The sequence below is a fragment of the Manis javanica genome, chromosome 8 (genome assembly GCF_040802235.1).
Source record: "Manis javanica isolate MJ-LG chromosome 8, MJ_LKY, whole genome shotgun sequence".
In the NCBI taxonomy this organism is placed as follows: Eukaryota; Metazoa; Chordata; class Mammalia; order Pholidota; family Manidae; genus Manis; species Manis javanica.
In genome coordinates, this window is record NC_133163.1 from 17,470,517 (window position 1) to 17,484,624 (window position 14,108).

Below are 14,108 nucleotides of genomic sequence, written 5' to 3' on the forward strand. Positions count from 1 at the left end.
GGAAAGGGAAATCATTAACGAGACTGATATGATTTGCCCAAGGACAAATGATTCCTGATTCCTAGCACCAGATTTGGTTTTAAAAATTGTGGGAAAAAAATAACTGTATTAAAAAAAATGCCCTAAAAATGTGGCTATGGTGTGAAATATTTTAAAGGGTCCACTTATATCAAAAGTATGAGTGTTACAATGCTGTCAGTGAATGAACTGACATAATACACCCAAATTCTGCCTGCATACATTTTAAAACACAAATAATGCTTGTGTACCCAAGACCTGAATTTACATAAAACACCAGAAAGATAACTTGGAACTTCCTTGCACTTTGGAGATGGTGCAGGTATACATCAAAAAATCTATTTGAATATGCCTTTTGAGTTGTATTATGAAGAAAATAAAGTCTTAATCAAATATTTACTTTAAACCACAGAAAAGACTTCAGTGGTACCTTGAGCTGTTAATGGCCTCTTGGAAACTGAGAACAAGGTAATGAAAAAGGATTCAGAGTGAGGTTTATTCACTCTCAACAACATGACCATGTCATTAAAATTAAGTTAAAATTAGAGACCTTTACAGAAGGTGGCATATCAAGAAAAGCTGGCAAGCACTGATTAGCTGTGGAACGAATCTAAGGTTTTGTGTCTCTTTCACACCTAAAAAGTATGGTTTCTTTTGGCTTTTCTATCGAGTACCATAAACACGGCTGTAATACTAACTTATATTTTATTATCACAATATCCCTTATTCTTGTCCATAGGAATCATTGGAGAACTGAGGGATTGATAATAAGGGGATTTCTTTTGCTTTTTAAGTCAGCATCACAGTCTGCCCTGTTCCGCCCTCCCTGGCTCTTTTACTTCATGTGTTGGGTCTGCCTCCACTGTGGAATGGGAAATATGTCTTGCAAACACTGGATCCTTTAGAAGGCACTGCACAGGATAGCTGCATGGTAAATCCTCAGCTTAGTGGCTGTGCCAGTGATGTGTACATAGGGAGAGACCACTCATGTTTTTGACTGAAGGGACTTTGTTCAAGATCCAGACAGTGTAGGGACCTGTGGAGTATTATTTCGTATTGGAAATCATAGGAAATGTGTGAATCAGTGTAGAGGGCAGTTAGTGGCTGTTGATTTGCAATGTTACCAGATAAGGCTTTATTTGTATAAATTGGATGATATATCTCACTAGGTCTACCATTTCCCAAGAAACCACTGTATATAAATTCCAGTGATGCCTCTTTCTGTTTCGCTTTTCTATTTCTCAAATTCCAACAACCCTGCCCCAGCACAACCTCAGGCACATGCTATCTTAATCTTTTTTTTTCTTTCTTCCCTCTAAAACATGGATATAACAAAGTGTTGAAAGCCTGAATGGCTGGTTTTGAACAGAACAGCACAAATTCATATACCAAAGCTACTCCCCCTACATTCCCTCTGGGCCTTATTCTAAGACCTCTATTCTTTGGGTAATAACTCTAATTTGGTTAATAACTAGTATAGCAATGGAAAGGAAAAACAAAATTTAGATAAAACAACTATGTCCCCTGGATTTGAAATCTGAAGTCCAAGGACAACTTTTATTTCCATTTTTTTTTTCATATTCTACACCCGTTTTTACTCTCAACAGGAAATGTATGTGTACACAAAAGTATATATCCATCTGGCCTTTAAACGAAACTTATTTCTCTTGGTCTAATATTTAAATTCTAACTCAAGGTAACAACAAATGTTTAGAATTTTCCAGGCAGTGCCCCATGCTGTTTTAAAGAAGTGTAGAATAAATACTACTGATCATGCTTTTAAAATTTTCAACTAGCAAATTTATACCCAAGGCTTTAGAGATTTTAATTGCCAGAGTTTTTAAAATGGTTCATTTCAAACTCAAGCTGACAAAAAAGGAATAATAAGTTAGAAGAAGTGAATCTAGTCCATTAATAAATGGAGAAAATAGTCTGCCTTGGCACTAGTATTTAGCAGTTGGCATCTAATTAATTAGTTATCAGGGATAAAATCACACAGTGAAACAATTCCCTTTTCTCCTGATTATGGATTGCATTTTGATGGTAAAATTGTTGGTTGTGTCCCTCCTTAGTGACAGATTTTGTGTGATTAATGTCTCTAGTATCTATTTTTCCTTTGTTCCCTTCACACAAAAGATGTCACAAAATCAGTATCACTGATCAAAATGTAGCTTCTATTACCTTAAAAAAATCACCCTCCATCCTCTCTTATTATGGTTGATCTTTAACTTAGTATATTTGAAAATTAAGAATAAAACGAAAGGCCGCAAAATTGCTGTATCTATTACTGCCATCTCAGTTTGCATTATGACTACATAGCTCTGAGCTTCACTAGGTTTTTACACAGACAAGATCATTTCCAAAGAATATTTCATTAAGTGTACTTGTTTTAACAAAATGGCATTCAACAAAACAGTGTTTTCTGCAATTGACCTGAACATTTAGTCATTTAACCATAGTTCTCTACATTGTTGACACCTTTGGGCAAATGCACCTGATTTAACAAACATTTGTTCACATGCATGAGTAAGATATATTTAAAAAGAAAAGTAATATAAATATAACCTCATTGTGCACTTAGCTGATGAATTTGTTAGACTAGCTTGTTTGCAAGGAAGAGATCTATCCAAATTACCTTAAAAACAGTGATTTATAAACAGATTGGTATGTTTCGGAAGCAAGACTTCTCTAAGGACCTTGCTTTATTATCACAGCTTCTGTAGTCTTTTCTTGCTCCAGTTTCATTTCATTTCATTCACAGTGAATTAATTTATGGTGCACATTGTTCTCTGCTCCCTCCCGTCTTTGCTGCCCGCACAGACCTTCACTGTCATCTCTGGGTCATTCTCTGAGTTGACCTTGTAGGTGGCTCACACTCTCAGTTTCCCAAAGCCAAATGCTGGGGTGGACACTCTTACTGGCTCATCTCACTTCTTAAATGAGGCTACAGTGATGAAAGCTGAGTGAACCTGTCTGTGGATTTCACCGCCCTGGATCTGTGGCTCATTCCTAGCCTAATTAGGCTTGGGAGAAGCCCTATCACCTAGAATCAAATAGGGCTTCTTTAACCAACTCTTTAGAGTTATGCTGGTGAGATGCCCCCTTAGAAGAAGGTTCCTACCTACATGGATTATCTACATAACAAATATTTGTGCTCCCTTTGCAAATTCATATGTTGAAGGCTAATTCCCCAAGTGATGGTGTTTGGAGGTGGGGCCTTTGGGAGTTGATTAGATGGTAAGGATGGGGGGCCTCAGAAGTAGGCTTAGTGCCCTTATGAGAAGAAACACAAGAGAGCTTGCTTTGATCTTTCTCTCTTCCTGCCATGTGAGGAGTGCAATGAGAAGATGGCCATCTGCATACTAGGAAGTAGGCCTCACCAAATACCAAAGAACCAACACATTTTTTGATGGACAGGATCTAGGTTATGAATAAACACAAATATTCTTGACTTCAGTGGAACTGAATTCTTATTCACTGAGATAGGGAAACTGCAGAAGACATAGGTTAGTTGGAGGGTGGTGGCTTATTAGAAGATCAGTTTGGTATATGTGAACTTTGAGTCACCTGTTCAACATTCTGGTGTGATTATCTTGCAGGATGTTGTATATTTAAGACTGGAAGTCAGGGAAGAGTTCCAGGTTGGTGATATAAATTTGGTATTCATCAGCATGCAGGTGGTACCTAAAGCCAGGAGACCAGGTGAGATCACCTAAGGACAGATGTTAGTTAATAAAGAGAATGGGTGAGTTGATATGGAGTCAAGATTTAGAAGTAGAAAACTGAGTGAGAAAAGGAGATGGAGAAAGCGTGGGGTGGAAGATAGGAGAAAAATGTGTTGATTGTGGTGTCCCAAGAGACACATTTGAAGAGACTGTTCAACTGTTATCAAACGCTGCTCATAGGTTAAGCAAGATGTGGACAGAATAAAAACGTTATTGGATTTAGCAATGTGGAGGTTATATTAGTCAACTCAGGCTGCCATAACAAAATTCCACAGCCTGTGTGGATTAAACAACATACCTTCTTTCCTCACAGTACCAGAGGTTGGAAGTCCTAAATAAAGGGGCTGGCAGGGTTGGTTTCTCCTGAGGCCTCTCTGCTTGGCTTGCAGATGACACCTTCTTGCTGGGTCCTAGCAAGTCCTTCTCTCTGAGCTCACGCACTACAGTCATATTGGATTGGGGACCCACCCTCATGACCCTATTTAACTTTAATTACTTCCTTAAAGGCCCTAAATCTAAATACAGTGACATTGGGGTTAGGGCTTTAACATAATGGATTTTTTGTGGGATGGGGGACACAATTCAGTCCATAAAAGAGGTCACTGATAAACTGATAACCATAGTTTTGGTGTCATGGGGTTGTATGAGAGAGAACCTGACTTGAGTGGCTTCAAGAAAGACTAGAAGGAAAGAAGAAAGACTAGGGATATAGACAATAACTACAAGAAATTTGGCCAGTAATGGAAGGCAAGAAGTGGGGACGGGCCTAGAGGGAGAAGTGGAAAGGAGATATTTTGTTTTATTTATTTATTTAACTGGGTGGAGAAGATACCATGAGATGTTTGGTTATCTCAAAAGTGAGCTGACTCCAGTGTTGGGGAATTTCCTGCTTCTCTGCTGTCATTGTAATGACCTACCAAACTGCTGAAGACTTCAGAGAAACTGAGATGGGGGTTGGGAGGCGAGTGGAAGATAACTGATTTGTTTTATAATGCTTTTTGACTATTTTCCGTTTCAGTAATTGATAGGATGCTTGAAGATATTATGGTATACAATTCTGTTAGTGGATTTATATAAACTTAATGTGGTCTTTCCGTCTATAAACATGGTTCTGGTTTTTGATTATTGGGGATCCTAAAGAATGAATGCTTTTGAGACGTTTGTACAGTTTGTTACCTAGAGTCCTCTCAGCTCAAATGAAAATCATCACTATACATTTAGGTGCTTAAATTGCATTCATTGCATTCATTTGTGATTGGCAGTGAATATATCAATATTTCATTAACTATATATCCTTGGAGAATTCCAAGATGTTAACGCTGTGTGTTCCTTTTTATACTTGGAAGAAAAGGGAAGCATCTGCTTCCCAGGTGTCAGTATTGACTGTTCTCAAGGAGTGCTTCTCCCTAGAAAAAAACTGCTTTTGAAGCATAGTATATTAAAAAGGCCACAGAATTTTGAGGTAACAAACCATATTTTGTTACTAGCCTTACAGCTTTGGCTATCAGATTTTATCTGTTTATCTCTTGTCTTTAGGTTTTGTATGTGTACAATAGAGGTAATGTGACATGCTATTCTAAGGAATACTTGAAACTACACTTGTCTGGCCCATTTTTAGGCAAACATTTTCCTGAAATGAAACCAACCTTGACATATATGGGCTTAGCGTTCTAAGTCTATTTGTCAATCATATGGTCTGGGATTTCCTGTGAATTTTTGGTGAGCTCGGGAATGTAAACCATGGTCCTCAAGGCAAATGTTGCCATTGAAAAGAAAAAGAAAGAGAAAAAAACTCAGAGCTTATTTTAGGAACAGGAATTCAATGGGGATCCGAGAGTTTAGCCAGGGAGTGTCAATAAAGAAATATAGATATAGAAAGGCCAGCCCTGAAATTTGTGGTAGATCTATAAAGACAAAGTGAACCCAAGATTTCAGCTAATTCTGCCACTGTGGGGTGGCAAATCAGGATGCTTTTGCCTTGGTTTTTACATTTTATAAGACTACAGTAGCAGATTTGGAAGAAATTGAATGAAATCAATTTTATCCTTTGCTTTTATAGACGAAGGGGTGCTTGGCAGGGAAAAAAAACTGGGAAAATGCTCTATAACAAAGAAACTATATTGTGATTTATTTCTCCTTTAGTTTTTGAATATAGAAAGAAGTAACTATAGATAAAAAAGCAGAAGATGAAGTTCTTTTAAATAATGAAATTATTTAGTTTTTTTCTGTTATTTCATCATTCTTTTTAGCTGGTTGCAATGTATCAAATTTCTTAATTTTTGAGGTAGCTCAAATATGTGCTTTATTCTCATCTACAGGATAATAGGCAAAGATAATTAGCAACTTATCACTCTTATTTAGGCCAGAACAACATCTATTGGGCTCTCTATCTTGTGAATATAGCCCACCTCTTGGAATGTTAATTAATCTGTTCTTACAAGAGCGATACATTTTTAGAAGGTAAGGTAGGGTATTGTCACAGAGGCCAAGGGTTCTTGCTCCCCTTTCTCAAAAGGATTGCAAGCATTGTATTTCATTTTGTTTTAACGTTTTGTTAAAGTAAGTCTGTTCCTTTAAAAGGTGAGAAATTTGGAATGTTTTAAAAATCTAGAGGTTTCTGGTTTAAATGTGAATGACAAGGAATGAAAATGCCATATGTTGATGAAATTTAGAATCTTTTGAGATAACTAGATAAGTAATTCATCTAAGTTCTATTTATGGAACACAACTGAACACACTGTATGCCAGCCAGTTGGGGAAACGGTGAATATAGTGAATACAATGACTACAGCAGTTATCTGTTAGGGCAGTTGTTTTCAAACTAGGCTCCGTGTATCTCTGAGGTGTGTAGACTTTTACAGTAGATAAGAGACTGGAACTTTCTACAGACATCAGTGTCTAGGCAATCTACTTCATCTACACACTTTCCTAAAATTAATTACCAGAGATGGAACTCCCCAACCCCACCCATTCATGGCACCCCAGGTTATGAAATAATCTCTAGGGTTTTGTCTAGAGATGTAAGAAGTCTCAGGTACCAAATAACAATGATAAGAAAATGAATAACTAAGGACTATGTAACAAGTTCCTTTGTAATTCTAGGGTTTTCAATTATTTGCTTAAGAAATATCAATGGAAATTGGACTGAGTTAATGACATGTATCATAAGAAATATTTTTAGATGGTTAGATCACTGCGCAATTTTTGGTGTGAGACTCAAAAGATGGGTTTGTGAATAGAGTTTCCAATATCTCTTCAATTTCCAATTCTCTATTTATGGTAACAAGTTTTCTAAGTGCTACATCTAAAATCAAAGAGAATAATGAAAAATAGTGGAGGGGGGGAAATTTGATGAACATGGCAGAAATTTTAAAATAAATTTCAATTTATCTGCATATTTTCATTATAGGCGACTATTATTAGGCAATGAATAAAAGATTTCCATTCATAAAACATATCACATTAGGATCAATTTCTGCAGTGGAATAGAAATGGAATTATTAGTTTATGGATAAATAATGAAATGATTTAAAATGAATGATAGGTATGGTCAAATTGCTGTTATTTAGGTTCCACGAGATACATTTAAAAGATTACATTATAATATACAGAAATCACACCCTTTGCAACTATGTAAGTTTTTCATCTTGGTGAAAGTTTTAGATGTCATCTTAAAATTGTGTGAGGTTTATATTCCTTTACATCATTTAAAGGGGTTCAAGAACAAAAGAGTAGAAGACCACCACAGGACACAGAACACAGACTTTTGAACATATGTGCAATTGAGTTTTGTGACAAGAAGTTTGGCCTGAAAAGAGTGGGAATGCATTGGTGTGGCACGAAGCTTAGGGTAAAGGAATCTCCTAAAAGAGGTGGTGAGAAGGATTTAGATAGTAAGTGGGTGGGTATAGAAACTCAAAGCAGAGGGACATCATGTTCTAGGCTCTGAAAACAACTGAGTGTAATCAAGATTGAGAATGTGAGTTACTAAAGGGGAAACAGGGATGTAAGGATGGAAAAGGGAGGGGTTTTCCCCATCAGTTTTAAAGTTTAAACTTATTCATTTACCACTTGGGTCTACCTTTTGGGAGGTGTGACTGATTGGCTTGAATTATTATATTCAATTTTTCATTTAGAGCAAGGGTGGCAAACATTTTCTGTAAAGGGCAGGATAGTAAATATTTCAGACATTGTAGTCTCTGTCACAACTACTCAGCTCTGCTGTTATAGCATGAAAGCAGCCATAGGCAATATGTACATTAATGAGTGTAGTACTGTTTTGATAAAACTTTATTTACACAGACCTTAACTTTTGAATGTTCCATATTTACGTGTCACAAAATATTTTGAATGTGCTTTTTTACTCCACCTGTTTAAAATTGTAAAAACCATTCCTAGTTCACAGATTGTACAAATAGGCAGTGGACAGGATTGGGTCCTTGAGCTTAATTTGTCCACACCTGATTTAGAGTATTTCAAGGATTTTTTCATCTCCTAACTCAAATCTGAGTTCACAATGAGTCTAGTTACCATCTGTCACCCATACAAAGTTATTACTTATCTTTCTCTTTCTCTAACTTACTTCACTTAGCATAATACCCTAAAAGTCCATCCATGTTGTCACAAATGGCAAGTCTTCATTTTTTTTCTTTATGGCTAAGTAATATTCCAGTGTGTGTGTACAGTTTCTTTATTCATTCACGTATTGATGGACACTTAGGTTGCTTGCGTATCTTGGCTATTGTAAATAATGCTGCAATGAATATAGGGGAGCTCATATCTTTTTGAACTAGTGTTTTTATTTTCTTTAGATAAATTCTCAGAAATGGAATTGCTGGGTTTTATTTATTTATTTATTTATTGAGGAACCTCCATAATGTTTTCTATAGTGGTGGCACCAGTTTACCCTCCCACCAGCACTGCACCAGGGTTCCCTTTTCTCTCCATCTTTGTCAACACTTGCTATTTCTTGTCTTTTTGATAACAGCCATTCTGACAGATGTGATTAGATATCTCACTGTGGTTCTGATTTGTATTTCCTTGATGATTAGTGATGTTGAATATCCTTTCATGTGTCTGTTGTCCATCTGTATATCTTATTTGGAAAAAAATGTCTATTCAGGTCCTTTGTCTATTTTTTAATCAGAATGTTTGATTTGTTGGTGTTGAATAATTTGACTTCTTTGTATATTTTGGATATTAATCTCTGATCAGGTGTATCATTTACTAATATCTTTTTCTATTCAGTAGGTTGCCTTTTCACTTTGACAGTGATCTCCATTGCTGTGCAAAAGCTTTCTGATTTGATATAGTCTCAATTGTTCACTTTTGCTTTCATTGCCCTTGCTTGAAAAGATGTTTCCAAAAAGTATTGCTAAGACCACTGTCCAAGAGTTTACTGCTTATGTTTTCTTTTAGGAATTTTATGGGTTCAGATCTTACATTTAGGATTTTAGTTTATTTTTGAGTTTATTTTTTGTATACCCTGTAAGAAAATGGCCTAGTTTATTCTCTTGCATGTAGCTGTCCAGTTTTCCCAACACCATTTATTGAAGAGACTTTTCTCCATTGTATATTCTTGCCTTCTTTGTCATAGATTAATTGACCACATAGCATAAGTTTATTTCTGGGCCCTCTCTTCTGTCCCATTGAGCTGTTTGTTTTTGCACCAGTACCATACTTTTTTGATTATTGTAGCTCTGTAGTATGTTTGAAATAAGGGAGCATGGCTCCAACAGCTTTGTCCTTTCTCAAGGTCAGTTGGTTATTTGGGATCTTTTGTTAATCACTTGAATTTTTTATTTGAATAGTGTGGGTAAAATTGTAGTATTTCCAGAATCTCTCACCTGGCTTTAGTGCATCTCCATATCAACAGGTGTTTCCAAAAGGTGGAGAGAAGTAGCCCATCCCCATATCAATGGGTAATTACATGGGTGAGTGAGGGTTTATCTGGTCCGGAGAGGTTGGGTGAAGCTCTCTTCTTCTGCAGAGATGTCGAGAGAGACACGGGATGACTACCTGTAAGAAATAAATGGGTTTCTCTCACTTTATCTCTCCCTTTGACTGATTTCAGTTTCAATGGTATTTTGCCCCAGGATTTTCCCCCTGGAGTTACAAATAGCTTCTTATCCTATGTATTCAGCATCTAAATTTTTATCTGAGAGTTAAAGATTCATTTGAAAAATGCAATATAGTGGAAAGACTATGGGCTTCAAAGATGATCTTAAGATTGCAATATGTATCTTTAGAATCATTGAAATATCAGATTTTTTCAGAACCATGCCCCAGTGGTTGTTTTTAGCTTAGCACTATATGTACCATCTCTAAGAGGACTTAATAACTTCTGCAATTTAACCACTTGCATACTGATGACTACCCACTCTATATGTCTGGGATGATCTCTGTCTTGAACTTCAGAAGAGTTTTGTTTATCAATCTGCTTAACCTCTCTATATTGATACTACAAAGACACACCAGACTCAGTACGTTCAAAATCAATTCCTTCTCTTTACCCTCATATCTGCTCCTTAGTCTCTTGCTTTCTTGCTTATATTGGTAAATAGAAGCACCAGCCAATAACTGCTCAAACTGGCAAACCAGAAGTCATCTATGACTCCATTGAGTCATATGTATTTTCATATATTTTTCATAGACTTGAAACATTAAATAAATATAGACTTCTTTTAAGCTATTATTAGATCCATTCCATGCTGCTGCCATCTAGACTTAGCACCCCAAAACAAATAGGCTAGTTATTTTTACAAAGATTCAGTGGCTTCCTACCACCTTTAGCATAAAGAACACACTCAGCATGCCACCCAAGACCCAGTATGAACTTACTTAGGTTCATGATAATGTGCCTCCCTTTCACTCATCAGCACAGCCCTGCCCACCCCCACCCACACACAGTCTTTTCTTCAGACAATCCAAGCTCCTCACCTGTCCCAGAACAGACCATTTCCTCTCTTCCACTCCTTTGTAATAGCTTCTTTTCTCTTCTTCTTTCTTGCCCCATTCTTCTCTCCTCCCTCTCCCTGCCACCTTCACCTTCTCACCTCCTCCTTTTTCTCACTTCTTCCTTCAACCCTTTTATCTTTCACAGCTGTTGCCACATCTGAGGAGGCTCTCCCATTCCCAAGTCTGAAGTAGGTGTTAATGCTTTATGTTTACAGAACCTCTTATGTTTATTTTAACACTAACTAGTACTATATTTCTATGTTACATTTGATTACCACTTGAATATCTCCAAGTTTAGTGGTTCACAACAATCAAGCACTTATTATTGTCTCCTGTGGTTCTGGGGATTGGATTTTCTGTACTCACTTGGCACATTCTCACTTGGGTCTCATTCGGAGTTATCAGCTGACAACTGGGGCTGGAGTCATCTGAAGGCTGTGCTGGGCCAGATGTAGAAGATGTGCATTCCTGTCTCTGGTGGTTGATGCTGGCTGTTGGTTGTGAGCTGATCTGGGTCTGTCTGTCTACCAGAGCATGTACATGCATCCTGTCTGTGTGGCTTGGGCTTCTCTCAGCATGGCAGCAGGTTCTTGGAGAGAGTACTCTAAGAGCTAGCATCTAATAGGCCCAGATAGGAGATTTTGTACCCCTGAGATCAGAGGTCCAGGACATCTGCTATATTCTGTTGGTGAAAGCAGTCACAGAGCCCACCCAGGCTCTAAGGCTAAATAATCGACTCCAACCACTGATGGGGTATGGCAAATCACATTGCCACAGAACATGCTGGGTGGGAGATATGGCTATTACCATCTTTGGAAACGCCATGTAAGTGCCTATCACAGCAGGCACTAGCTTTGGGCTTTGCCTTCCCAGGGTCAAGACTATTCCTGGCACAGGGCAATGCTAACTGTCTCCTAAGCAGAATCACACATTGGTTAAAGGCACAGCCTATGTAGCCAGATCTACAGGGGTGGGTATCCTGGCTGTTCCACCGTCTTAGCCCTGAGGTCCTTGATGAGGTATGTATGCCTCAGTGATCACAGTCACGGGAAGACTCTACCTCACAGCGTGGCTGTGAGGAATAACCAGGTTAATACACACAAAGGCCTTAGGACATTGCCTGATGCATACACTCCAAAGTCACCTACTATGACAGGGAAGACAATGAGGAGGAAAAGTGCATGTTCCTCTTTCCCCAGTACTTATTTCAGACTTTGTAAATCTGTTTTCTCCTGCTCTAAGCCAGTGGGAAATACTTGGCTGAGCCCCAAGTTGCTATGGTAATTAAGTCCATACTTACGCACCCCACTTTATCAATCTCAAACATACTGAATATCCCTCTAGTGATATAGTTTATAGTGCCAAATCTTTTACAATTTGTTTGGTGTATTTTATATTCTCATTAGCTACATCCTTGTTTCAAAGTTTATTTAGTACTTTTAGATAGCTTCCCACTTCTTCAAGAACTGAGATCCTGCCTTATGCAGCCTGTATATGACTACTGTAGAGTCTAATACAGCACCAGAGATATACCAGGTGTGGAGTAAATACTTGTAATTAATATATCATATTAGTTATGTCCTGGTAATTAAAGAGCATTTATACAGAAGACTCTACTTACTATGATTTAATTTAGAAATCATTTTTGAGAATTTCAAAGAGAAAAAGAGGTCATGGCACATCACCTCTAAGAAAAGGCCAGAATCATGCATTCAGCTCTATTTCTACGGTTTCTATGAGAGTGGTGTCTCATTGCTGGTACACCTGCTTACATCTGGGCTCCCGTGTTGGCTCATGACCAAGAATGTCACTGAGTTGAAACCTGTAGTGTTTGGCAAGGAAGGGTGGCCTCCTGAAATAGCACTCAACTTCAGCTGGAAATCTTTTAAACAATTAGTGTATGAACCTTTTTGTTAAACTTGGTTTCTCCAAGAGTTGTGATCATCCTAAAATTATATGTCAGATTTTATGTGCATGTGTAAAAACATATTTCTTCAGAGAAAACCCATGGCTTTCACAAGGTCTTCTGAATGACCCTAAAAAAAAGCTTTAAGAACCACTGTTTATGAAAACGTGGGCAGAATCTGCTGTTCCTTGATACATCCTGGAGGTTGTTTTCATCTAACCAAAATTTTATTGGTACATTTACTTACTTCCCTCACTTTTAGCATAAAACTGGAGGGCAGCATTTACAAAAATCCCATGAAATATATTCGTGGTATTTCCCTATCCTAATGGTCTGGACTGTGGTAAATAGGAATTCATTGCAGGGTAATACTGGTCTAAAATTTAGACCATAGGATTTATGTGTGTGGTGTATGTCTCCGACTATACACATCTGTTTAAAAGAATTTGGGGACACACACACACACACAAATTGAGAGATAACTCCACAACATATGAATGAAAAATATTTTCCCTTTTTTCAATATAAACACAAATAAATACACACACATGTGTGAATGTGATGTACATATATATATATATATATATACACACACACACACACACACACACACTATCTTCTTTTTTCCTAAAATATATATTCTCTTGAAAAATGCCACAAAAGACAGATTTATTTAAAAATGATCAGAGGCCTGTGGGTTCTGCTGACTCAGAGAGAACCTTGTAATTACATACCAGGGAATCTTACCTGTATTATCTTTAGAAGCAAATTCCTGGGGATTTTAATCCTTTAGTCAGTTTCTCTGGCTCAGGAACCACATATAATTGCAAGTTAGTTCCTGAATGTTTCCTTTTCATTAAGACCCAATATTTATAATAATAACAGTAATAATTATAGTCGTAGCTTTTTTATTGAGTACCTATTATGTGCCAGGTTTGATGCTAAGCATTTCATGTGTAATATCCATTCCTTTACATATGCTGTAATATTCAGAAACTGCTTTCTTAAATTTGGGCAAGAATGGCATTGCATTTCCTGCTTTTAAACAGAAGCTGGCTTCTGATGTAAAAAAGCACACACACTTCTATGGTAATGACTCCTATGGGTGGATGAAAACTCCTATGATTTTCTCCAGGGTTGTTATTTTCTTAACTTTTGTTGTGTATCTGCTGTTTTCTAGACGTGGTGCTGGGCTTTAGATCATAACAACAAGCAAGATAGACATTGCCCCTGCCCTCAAGTAGCTTCTATTGTAACTGGGGTAGAACACGGCATGTCATGTGAGCATGAATTTATGGACAAACCACAAGTTGTGAGGCTCGGTCATAGTTATTGCTTCCTACTCTTTGACGGAGTTCTTTTTCTTTGAACTCCACTACTTTTGGAGAATATGTTGCTGTCATTCCTTTTATTAAGTATGTCAGAAACACATTCAAATTACTGCATCCTAATTGGCTCTCAGAGCTGAGTTACAGTTTGTGAGCTAAGTAGGGAATGTTCTT